The sequence below is a fragment of the Papaver somniferum genome, chromosome 1 (assembly GCF_003573695.1).
Source record: "Papaver somniferum cultivar HN1 chromosome 1, ASM357369v1, whole genome shotgun sequence".
NCBI classification, from domain to species: domain Eukaryota; kingdom Viridiplantae; phylum Streptophyta; class Magnoliopsida; order Ranunculales; family Papaveraceae; genus Papaver; species Papaver somniferum.
This window is the reverse complement of record NC_039358.1, coordinates 175,052,516-175,065,462: the sequence shown is the minus strand read 5'-3', so window position 1 is coordinate 175,065,462 and position 12,947 is coordinate 175,052,516. Positions and strand designations below refer to the sequence as shown.

Here is a 12,947-nt window from a genome sequence, read left to right as displayed (position 1 = left end):
TTGAATTATCTAAATGAGATTCATCTAAACAGGTGGATTTCAGGCCAGAATCCATGAAACCACCTGAATTAATGGTTGTTAATCATGAGGATATGATAAAAACAAAGATTAAATCAATGAAAAACACCTGAATTAATGAAGATCTACACAGAAAATGATGAAATGAAGGAAGAAATAAGTCACCGAGTTCATCGCCGGGTTGCAGAGCGTAAATGAAATTTCAAATCCAGTGGTATAGTCTCAGTCGAACTCGTCCAATTTCTTAACAGATTTTCCGCATGAAGATAAACCCGAGAACCTGTTCATTCTCCAAATCAATGTTTACAGCCAATTATGATCGAAACAAAGACCCATACCATATTTTTTTAGGTCCTATGAACAAACCCATTTGATTTCGGTCATTGAATCTCATCGAAACACCTTCAGAACTCGAGCCCTAATTTGTCCGTGAAGAACAATATTTTCCCGCCAAACTGAAAACTCTGTTTTCATGAAATACTTATTATCAAGTCAATTCTGATTGCTTCTAAGGCCATTACCATCCTTGTATATCGGACTAGAGCAAACCCATTGAATTTCAGAGCTTTAGCCTCATTACAAATCACCCAAAATCCAAACCCTAAATCTGCAACCAGTTTTCCCGCCAAAATTTAAATTCAAAAGGTTGAAGATGACCTCCCCTTATCTAACAACGGTGTCCCTTTAGCAATTTGGGCTATGTTTAGCAATCCCTGGAGTGCAAATAGCAATTTGTGGGGTACAAAGATAACTTTTGGCCTGTAAATAGTGAAAACTCCTGGGTGCCTTTATCAACTCCCCCGGGTCATTTCTGGGGGTGCCTTTAGTAGTTTCTCGAGCAGCCATCTCTTACCTCTCATATCCACTTCTTTTCTTCAATTCTTTTCATCACTAAAACTTCCATGCTTTTCAGACATAACTTGCATCACTAAAGCCGACATGTTTTTCAGATAGAGATGAAGAAATAAAAGAAAATAATGAGAAATAATTCGCCTCCAACAGTAGTTGCACATGAAATGACACTTTAGCCCTTTTAAACGACGTTTCCTCTTCTTTTGCTCCAAAGTACCTAAAACTCAAAATTAAACATAAAATACATAATTTACAAGAAAACTTCGCAAAGAAAGCATAAACAATAGATAAATATAAAGGTGTTTTAGACACCTATCATCAATCTGTTGATAAATCCGACCTTGTTTGTTGGATAGAACTTGATTGACGCTTGGGCGTTGGTTTTTGGTATCATCCAAGTTATTTCTCATATCAATCAGGCTCGCAGATTTCTATTTGTTTGATTTTCTGATTGTATTGAGAAAGAGATATAAACTCTTTGAATTAATTCTTGATTGAGTCTCGCTTTTAAGTTGATACTCTCGGAATTAAGTTGGAGTTTAGTCCATACAGATTGCCGAACGGATTATTGGGTGTGGTTGTTATACCCCCATTTTTTCAGTATGCATATCGAGTATACGTATTTCCCTTTATTCCCGAACTCATATGTAAAGGGAATGCATACTGGTATGAACACTTATACAGGCTCACGAAATTTTGATCGAATAAGTATCCACACTGGGTATGCGTCCCTTGCTCCAAGCAGTTCAGTAATTCTCTCATGCTTAATTTGAAGCATTTCCAATAGCCATAGACAATTTGTACTGTTTGCTTAGAAAATTTCCAAATGATCAACTCAAACAAAAATAGTTTGTGAACAATAAATTGTTCTAACTAAAATTGATAAGAATCTATGAACATTTATTACCAGGGTCATATTTCGAGAGTTTAACCAAGATAAGTTTGAGCTCGAAATTTTTTCTTTGCAATATTAAATCTACTAAAATCATACGACATACTCTCATAAGATAGAATGGTGGATGCCACGAATAATTAATAGGATAGGTCTTTCACATACCTCTTTGTTGATGAAGTTCTCCCAAATGCCTCCGTTTGTTTTCAGTTTTCAATCTTCAAATGTATTCGGTGATATCTGATACTCAACTAGCATGCTCTAGTCCTAGTCTGAGACTTGACTTTAGTAGACTAGAAATCAAGATATAGTTTTGCACATCTAACATTAACAACAAACTTGAGATACCGATACTACCGAGTTCGACTGAGTGATGCTCAATTTCAACTACTTCTCGAGGTGGATGATCAATAGTGTTTCGAGTTCCTCATATTCTTACATTTGTATTTTTGTTCTCAAACTTTTTTTATGATATAATCATTCGGTTCCTATTTTTTCCCTGAATATTCTACCCCATGTTGGGCGTCAAAGATCTTATAGAAAAAATATTGTTACAAATCCTCGAGATTTTGTTTGATTTGGTGATGTTTGTTCACTCTTGATAAATACTTTAACTCTCTAATGGTTGTAGGAGAATGAAGATTGTGTGTGTGGGGGGGGGGGGGGGGGGGTGGGGTGCTGCAGGATTCTCCGATGCTCAAGTGAGTAAAAGCTCAATTCAGGTATTGTGACGAGAAAATGATTAGAAAATGTGTTGCTTTTAAGATGGGATTTCATCTCCATTTATAGGTTGTAGAGGATATGTATCCATACTTATAATTATATGGATTCATTTTGATTATGTACCTGAACCAGCTGTCTTCCAAGTTCATCCTCAATTTAAAGATAATTAAATAAATATTTTGTATCTGGATCGGAAACTAAAAAAATTTAAACAATATATTATGATAATTAGGTTATGACTATGTACCCAGACTAGTAATCGTAGAAGTTCATTCATATCTTTAAGTTTGATCAAGTACGTGACGCACTTATCATCCATATAAATCTTATCTTGAAGATAGAATATATCTGGTCTTTTTGGAAATACATTATCCGATCGAGCTACTAATATTTTGTAGATACATCCCAAGGTCCTCTTATTTGTTTAGTCCCAGTTAGACTAGGATTCACTGGGATGAAGACCTGCTTGACCCACTTTCCATGTAGCAAACTTCGTGGTACAAGCAATTATCAACAATATTAGTTTTATAACGTTATTTGATGTCGTAATATCTTTTTTTCTATTTGAGCGATATTCATGGAAATATGAGAAATGATGATTTTTTATTTTTTTCATTATATATGCACACTTACGTGTATCAACATAACAAAACTTAAAAGTGACAAGTCTTTCAAAGTAACAGACATAAGCTTTACAGAACGAGTGGAGACATGAATATCAAATTATTTATCTTTACTGGAATAAGATCTCACAACACTAATAATTATAAAAGATTTTTTTTTACCCGAACAATATCTCACAGCACTAATTGTTATAAAAGATTGCTCGGAAATATATCATATATAAAAAGAAAAGTTAAACATTTTTTGGGGACCGAGGAAAAATGTATCAATTATTTCGAGATGGAGAGAATATTGTTGGATCTCATTGAGGGTATATCTCATATAGTTGCAATTGATGATTCGTTGATGAAATTACTTGTACGGTTGATTTATTCTCACATACATGTAAAAACACTGCATTGCATGAAATGCTAATGTCATCTCAAATTTCTAGATAATATACACGTCTACGTACACTGCATATATTTTTAGCAAACATTCAGTTTATTATTTAAATTTGAGACACATCATGCAAATAATCATCTATCATTGACTAGTAAACCAAATTATGCAAATGATGCCACTATTTGAAAACGGGAGAAGATCCTCTAAACTTTTTAGTTTTAAACTAATGTCAATTCATATGAGAAAATGACTAAAAATGATCCTAAAGTTCATACAAAAATATGAAATAAAATATTGTTTGTCTGTCTGAACTTTCGAGCTTATTTTTTGTCGTTTTCTATATTAATCAGTTTTAGGTCAAACCTTATAATTTTTACAGCATGTCTGGATATCAGAAACAAAAGTCGAACCCGAAAGTCATAAGCAAAAATAGTCCGCTTCACAAGAAGTAAGTTCTTTTTCTTCTAAAATTTATATTCAAATTGTGTCGCCAAACTAACTTCCGAAATTTCGACTTAATTAAATTGAAAAACAACTTCTGGAAGTATATCCAACCACCTATTAGAGGATATTCTATAGTTTCTGGAATGGTATCATTTGTATTATTTGATTTAATAGCCAAGGTTAAGTGATGCACCTTAAATATGCAAAAGAAAATGAATATTTTGCTGAGACACATGTGGGGCGATCATAAATGTTAACGTTCACGTAGGGGATTGTAACTGTTAATATATCACTTAGGGGTGGTTGTATATGTTAGCAGTTCATGTGAGAGTGTATATATAATATAACTCTTCAAAACTCGACAACTCTGATCATTTTTTTCCAGTTTTAATTCTTATTAAGTGTGTTGTGATCTCGTTTTAATTGTGATCTTGTTTTAATTTGAATGTTTGACCTTGATTTTAACTTTTTGATGTTCGAAGATTTTTAAGATAACAAAATAAGCATATAAATTTAAACAATAAAACATTTTAATACAAATTAAGTAAACTTTTAAATAAATAAAAAAATCACACCAAACCCCAACTCACTTGATCCATTATGTACTACTACTCTAATTTGAAATTTTCAAAAATTAGCATGGCTGGAAAATAGAGTATAGATTAAGATTTTTGTGGGCTGAAAAAAAAGAATTTCCTTCTGAATCATAAATGGTTACAACATCCACATGATTGTCTAGCACCTAATTTTTTTGAAACCTATTTTGAGGCATACTAGATTTTTTTGAGGCATACTAGATAATGCCAAAATAGGGTCACTAAATAAAAAACAACATCACCCCTCATCCACCATTTTTGATAATGGAATAACTACCCTTATATAATTAGTGTAAATGATTATGATTAGAATTGATTAATTATGAATTTTAAGGATTGATTAAACATTAAATTATTAGTGGTGAATTAGTAGAAAAATCAAATTTATGTGAGAGAGTTGGGATTTTTGAGAGGAAGAAGAAGAAGTGAAGAAAAAAAGCTTGGGTTTTGACTTTTGAGATTTTAGTGATTAGAAGTGACCAAAATGTGTGATTCAAATCAGAGGTAAACTTCTATCGAGGTTTAATTTCCTTTTATAAGTTGAATCTGTCAAAAAATTGAATTTTTAAAACCCAGATCTGCTGACCAGATGAACAGTTCGGCTGATAACTTTTGAGCCGAACCTCTGTTTTTTTGAAATTATACCTGGTTCGGCTGATAACTTGTCAACCGAACCTAGGTATAATTTCAAAAAAACAGAGGTTCGACTCAAAAGTTATCAGCCGAACTTCACTCAAAAACTGAATCATCCACTAGGTTCGGCTTGAAAAATTGAGGTTCGGCTGGAAAATTGAGGTTCGACTGAATATATTGTAAAGTCGCATTAGCCGAGCATAGTGTTTCTCTAAATCACACACTAAGTTCGGATCAAAATTGATACTGCAAGATCAGCCGAACTGATCTTCTGAAAACCCTAATTTCATCTTTGAAATCATATTCTACCGATCAAACAAAATAAAATCAATCAAAAACAAGATGGGTTTGTTACGCATACATTCTAAAATACATCTAAGAGCAATTGAGATTTGGATTTCGCATTCCAACATCGCTCACTTCGATTCGTGTTTCCTTTGTTTGATTAATTTCTTTATTGAATTGGAGTCCTAAATGTTTAAGTTTAAAGTTTATTTTGATTTTTAATTTTAGGTTTTTGAGGATAAGGGAACTATGAAAAATTGAAATTATTTATGGATATATATGTAATTACACTACCTTTAGACACCCTTTATAAACCCACCCTAGATAATATAATGGATGAGTATGTCTCAAAAAAATGAGTATGCCTCAGAATAGGTTTCATTTTTTTATAAAACCCACGTAGAGAAAATTAACAACAGTGTGAAGGTTAATGATTTTATTATGTATATATATACTGATTGCTGTTACATAACAAGAGTAAAGATCCTAATACTATAAATATATCAAAGGAATTAAATATAATTACAACATATTCTTAATCACATATAATCTTCTCTGCATGCATTGATCTTCTTTCCATATTCTTCTTTGCATGACATCAATCACGTATTATCTTGCATGTACTAATCTTCCTTCTATGTTTAGATTGCATGTAATAATCTTCTTTCCATGTTTAGATCATTGAGTAATGATAGTGATTGATATTATCTTTATTTCTATAAATATGTATACATGGACAAATTTATCAAGGGACTGATAAATCTAATACCCCCCCTCAAGTTGGAGCGGGAGAGCCTGAATGGACGCCCAACTTGCCAACCAGCCGCCCAAATTGTTGTGCTCCTAGTGGCTTGGTGAAAACGTCAGCGAGTTGATCAGAAGATGGGAGATATTTTGGCAAAATCGACCCGTTCAGTAACTTCTCACGAATAAAGTAACAATCAATTTTTATGTGTTTCGTACGTTCGTGGAAAACATGATTTTTGGCAATGTGAATTGCAGCTTGATTATCACAGGAGATGGTGATATGTAAAGGACAAGGAATATGCAAGTCCTTGAAAAGATAACATAACCATTGAAGTTCAGCCGTAAGATTATCCATGGCACGATATTCAGCTTCAGCGGAAGAGCGAGCAACAATGGGTTGTTTCTTTGATTTCCATGAAATAGGACTAGAACCTAAGGAAACAAAATAGCCTGTAGTAGATCTTCTAGTAATTGGACATCCTTCCGAATCCGAATCAGTGTATCCATGTAATGAGAGTACACTGGAAGAAGAGAGAAAAATACCATGTCCAATTGTACCTTTGAGATAACGAAGGACACGGTGAGCAGCATCAAGATGAGTTGTATGTGGATGCTGCATAAATTGACTTAAGTAATTGACTGCGTATGTAATATCAGGACGAGTGACAGTGAGATATAAAAGGCGGACAATTAGACGACGAAAAGAGCTTGGATCAGTTAAAGCTTTTCCATCTGTAGGGAGCAATTTAATATGCGTGTCCATAGGAAAAGATGAAACACGAGCTCCAGTGAGACCTGAGTCTTTTAGAATATCTAGGACATATTTTCTTTGACAGAGAAAAATACCTTTAGGATATCGAGAGACTTCAATTCCTAAGAAATATTGTAAGCGACCTAGATCCTTAATGGAAAAATGAGAGGCAAGACGTGATTTAAGAGAACAAATGAAGTTATCATTTGTGCCAGTGATGATGATATCGTCAACATAGACAAGAACGAAAATATAGGTAGAACCCCGATTATATGTGAAGAGAGAATTATCACATAGAGATTTTGTAAAGCCTTCAGCTAACAAAACCAAATAAAGTTTGGCAAACCATTTCCTAGAGGCTTGTTTAAGGCCATAGAGAGATTTATTAAGGCGAAAAACTTTAGACTCACCTTTGCGAGCTAAACCAGGAGGTATTTTCATGTAAATTTCTTCATCCAACTCGCCTTGAAGAAATGCATTGTTGACATCCAACTGATGGAGAGACCAACCTTTGATTACTGCAATTGACAATAAAACACGAACAGTGACAAGCTTAGCGACAGGTGCAAAAGTATCATAATAATCAATACCTTCTTGTTGAGTGTAACCCTTTGCAACAAGTCGAGCCTTGTAACGTTCAATGGTGCCATCAGAATTAAACTTGATTTTGAAGACCCACTTGCATCCAATTTCCGTCTTACCAGGTGGTAAATCAACCTCAACCCAAGTATTATTTTCTTGTAAAGAAAGGATTTCTTTGGCCATAGCTGCGCGCCATTTAGGACATTGAATAGTTTGGGAAAAGGATTTTGGTTCAGCTGTGAGGACAACATCAGCCAAAAAAGCTTTATGAGTTGGATTGAAAGTATCAAATGATAGATAATCAGTCATGGGGTGGACTGATGTAGAGGGACAGCTTGTTGCAGCACAATGATAGTCCTTCAAGTATCCAGGCGGATTCCTGGAACGAATTGGCCTAGGATTCACAACTGGTGTTGGCAGCACAGAAGAGTTTGAAGTCTCAGAAGGATGAGACGAGATTAAAGTACGTGAAGAATCAATACGTAATGATGATGGTGCATGAGATACCACAACTGGTGTGACAGAAGTGTCTGTTGAACTTTATTTAGAAAACTCGTCAGAGTTAGGAAAAACACGTGGAGATGATGATGTAGTGGAGGGGTCCAGAGTGGAAGAACCACGTGGAGTTGGAGATACGGTAGAGGACTCCTGAGTGTGGGAACCAATTGGATCCGTAGAGATTGGATGAGGTGGAATCCCAGAATGAGAGAAATCCTGAGTTTCAGGATTGGTAGGTCTGGGACCTGACAGACGTGAACTGTCAGGGGAGAATACAGGCGAAGATGAAGATGAAAAAATTGGATCGAAATCAATGTACTCAGATTGTTGAACAGGTACAGAACAGGTGGGATTGAGTTTGTTCACAGCATCATGAAAAGGAAAAGTATTCTCATGAAATACAACATCTCTGGACGTGTATATGGATTTTGATTCTAGATCATAAATAGAGTATCCCTTTTGACCATAAGGATAACCAATGAAGATGCCAGGCTTGGCACGTTGATCGAATTTGTGAGAAATTTGAGTGTTTCTTGCAAAACAAAGACAGCCAATTACATGCAAGGATGAATAATCTGGTTGTTTATGCAGGAGAATTTCATGTGGAGTCTTATGAGACAACACAGGAGTTGGTAACTTGTTGATAATATAAGTAGCATCAAGTACATATTCACCCCAAAAACGAAGTGGAAGATTAGCCTGAAAACGCAATGCTCTAGATACATTGAGCAAATGGCGGTGTTTCCTTTCAACAATGCCATTTTGTTGCGGAGTATACACACAATTAGTTTGATGTAAGATTCCTTGTTGGTGAAACCATGATTGTAGTTCATTGGATTTGAACTCGGATCCATTATCAGACCGGAAAGTCTGGAGTTTAGGGATAATCAACGAATTGATACCAGATGAAATGGTAGAGATCTTTCGACCAAACTGTTTGACAAAAAAGTTGAAAAAATAATGAAGATATTTTAAAGTTTCTGACTTGGATTTCATCAAAAATACCCAAGTGCAGCGCGAATAATCATCCACAATTATCAAAAAATATTTAGCACCAGTCAGAGAGGGAGTTGAGAACGGTCCCCATATGTCAGCATGAATCAATTGGAATGGATGTTTAGACAAAGAAATACTTTTATTAAACTTGAGACGAGTCTGTTTAGCACGATGGCACACATCGCAACCATGACTACATGAAGAACTAATGAAAGGGAAATTACGAGATAAAAACTTAAAGCAATCCACACTCGGATGTCCTAGACGACAATGCCATGTATCAACAGGCTTATTTGCAGCTAATGATAAAGAAAATGGTTGAAAACAAAAGTGATATAGGCCTGCCACATGCTTACTCTATCCAATCACTTTGTTGGTTTGACGATCCTGAAACACACAAGATTCGTGTGAGAACTGAACATAGCAATTAGATGTGCTGGTTAGTTTGCTAACGGAGATTAAGTTGAACTTAAAACTCGGAATATGAAATACATTTAGCAATTGAACATGAGGAGATAAATTCACAGTGCCAATGTGTGTCACAGATGTATGTGTACCATCTGGTAGCTGAACAGTGAGTGGTTTATTAACCACAAGATGAGAAGAAAAAAAGACAAGGAAGAACAAATATGATGAGTTGCCCCACTGTCAATAATCCAAATATCATTAGAACATGAAAGAGACATACCAGAAAAATGAGCATATGGTGCTACATCAGTGCGATCATTATCAACTTCAAGTAGAGATAACATGCGTGTATACTGGGCAGCGCTTATAGCTGGTGCAACATCCGGGGTTTGAGTGATAGCAGCGACCACAGAAGGTTCTGAATCCCTTGGCTTGGGCAAGTCTTTTGGGTACCCGTTAAGCTTCCAACAGGTCTGCTTAGTGTGACCGTGTTTGTTACAGTGGTCACAGAAGGGTCGTTGTCGTTTGTTGTTTCCAGGATTTTGAAAAGGCCTTGACTGACGAGGATTGAAGCTGCGAGAGACATTCAGGGCAGCAGAGTCCACAGAAGGAATGGAAGAAGAATTGAGTCCTTGATGTTCTTCTTCCTGCCTGACATGGTTATATATCTTCGCAGGTGTTGGCATGGGTTCCATAAGAAGTATTTGACTACGCAGGGATGAAAATCTATCATGCAAACCCTGCAAAAACTCCATGGAGCGATCCTGACTGTGATGACTCATATAGTTCTTACCTGCTCCGCGTATACAAGGTTCAATGGGTCGAAAAGCATCTAATTGATCCCAGAGTGATTTGAGCCGGGTATAATACATAGCAACACTCAGATTCTCTTGTTTCAACAAAGCAATAGATTGTTTGATAGCATATAACTTTGAGGCATTATGATGAGAAAAACGAGATTTCATTTCTAACCATTGTTCATATGCCGAGGGGAAGTTCTGAGTACTTGAACGGATTTCTGGATCCACGGAATTAGAGATCCGGCTACCTACTAAGTCATCATATCTCGTCCAGTGAGCAAGATCTGATGCATTAGTTGACCTTTTTACCGTTCCATCAATGTATCCTAGTTTGCCTTTTGCACTTAGTGCCTTCATTATACCTCGACTCCAGGTGCAGTGGTTTTCACTTGTGAGCAAGGGAGAATAAATGACTGATGTGGGATTATCAGAAGGATGCACATAATAGGGACTGGTAGGAGATAAACCAGTATCCTTCTCTGGAATGACAGTCGAAGGGGAAGATTGATCGCCTCTGTTAGTCATGATAATGATGTTGTAGGGGAAAAAAAAATAAACCTAGCTCTAGATTACCATAAATAAAATTGGGTAACACAAGTTTTGGTTTCTCACGCAACAGTGTGAAGGTTGATGATTTTATTATGTATATATACTGATTGTTGTTACATAACAAGAGTAAAGATCCTAATACTATAAATATATCAAAGGAATTAAATATAATTACAACATATTTTTAATCACATATAATCTTCTCTGCATGCATTGATCTTTTTTCCATATTCTTCTTTGCATAACATCAATCACGTATTATCTTGCATGTACTAATCTTCCTTCTATGTTTAGATTGCATTTACTAATCTTCTTTCCATGTTTAGATCATTGAGTAATGGTAGTGATTGATATTATCTTTTTTTATGTAAATATGTATACGTGGACAAATTTATCAAGAGACTGATAAATCTAATAGCAAGATTTGCTCACCTACACGAAGAAACACTTGATGGTTTTTTTTACTACTTTGTTGATTGTCCTGCCTCGCCTACAATGTAAAGGAACATGTATATTCTGCAAGAATGGGAAACAGAATGATTCCATCATGCGTTTATGACATTGTCATTTATGATCCTCCACATTTTTCAATCCTAGACAAGTGACCTTGTTTTCGGAAGGCAAACTCAACTACCAACTATAATAGATGCCACTTGCCACCCTAGTCGTCTTTCATGAACTACCACCTCGTCATTTATTACTACCGAGAGTAACATGTATACAAGTCCAACACCGCAGCTTGCACTTCGATATTCGATAACAGCTTGTAATCTTGACAATGTGGTTTTTAGACACTAATGTTTCTTCACCCAACTCCAGACAACTTCCATCAATTCATCCAGCCTCTACCTACTCCTCAAGGTAGGCTTCTCTGATACTGCAAAACTCACTGATAAACTGATGTACGTACTAAGTTTTCTAACTGGAATTAGTATGGACATCGGAAAAATACATCACTAGAGCGGCTTTGGTCTGAGAAGACACAATTCTGCTTGAAAGCTGTCATGATTATTGAATTCCATACGTTCATCCAGAAAATGTCCGCACTGTGGGTGTAAACAGTGGCTTAACTGGATAGACCAGTAGCCATTCTGACTCCAAGACATTTTGTTAAGCAAACTTTATCATAAATGTATCAGATATCGCGTAGAAACCCCATCGACCGATTTCCAGGGAACCTTTTTCTTTTCCCCAGAGATGCTTAAATGACAATTAACATTGAAAATAATCCAAAATATATGCCAGGAACTTAGTTCTACCAAGATCCCCAAGTAGATAAACCCCCAACTGTTATCACTTATCAATTATCTTATTATAATAAAGAAAAGACCCCTTTTTTTGGTGAAGCTCTCACTTTGGTGAAGCTTTTTCACATCACAAAAATACCCTTCCGGATTTTCTATTTTTCTTCTTAAACTTACGTAAAAAAGGAAATGTACAAAGGTTATATTAGTAAAATAACGACATAATGGATCCATGATCGAATCCCACTGTCTCCATTTTCCCATTTTTTTTTTTTTTTTACCTTTTCTCTCTTTCTTTTCGCATCTTTAGAATATCTCTCTTTCGTATCTTCAGAAGAGAGAAAGACAACCTGCATTTCGATCAGAATAGCGACAACTGATATCGTATCGATCAAAATCAATTAAATCCAACAGTTTTCATCGATCGACAACGTTATTAGGGTTTTTTTCCCGATTTCAATTGAACAAATTATCGTTACATGAAGTTTCAGATTACCGATCACATCTGTCTTTGGTTTCAATTCACAGGATTAAACAATTCTCCCCAAATCAAAGTTCTTCAGGTTAGTGTCATCTAATTACTTATATAAATAACATGACAACATGATCATCAATTTTATAGAAAATTTCAGTCATTTGCAGGAAGTTGTTTTGTGCAATTTAGGGATCGATACGATATCAGTTGTCGCTATTCTGATCGAAACGCAGGTTGTCTTTCTCTCTTCTGAAGATACGAAAGAGAGATACTCTAAAGATGCGAAAAGAAAGAGAGAAAAGGTAAAAAAAAAACAAAGAAAAAAGGGAAAATGGAGACAGTGGGATTCGATCTTGGATCCATTATGTCATTATTTTACTAATATAACCTTTGTACATTTCCTTTTTTACGTAAGTTTAAGAAGAAAAATAGAAAATCCGGAAGGG

The 12,947-nt window shown here is 35.4% G+C and overlaps 1 long non-coding RNA gene across 1 annotated transcript; it reads left to right on the top strand.

Annotated features, from left to right (window-relative positions):
- Positions 1 to 12,336: 12,336 nt before the first annotated feature.
- LOC113308590 lies at positions 12,337 to 12,815 on the top strand. Its single transcript, XR_003339931.1, has 2 exons — positions 12,337 to 12,589; positions 12,669 to 12,815. It is a non-coding gene; the product is annotated as an uncharacterized LOC113308590 (long non-coding RNA).
- Positions 12,816 to 12,947: the final 132 nt, after the last annotated feature.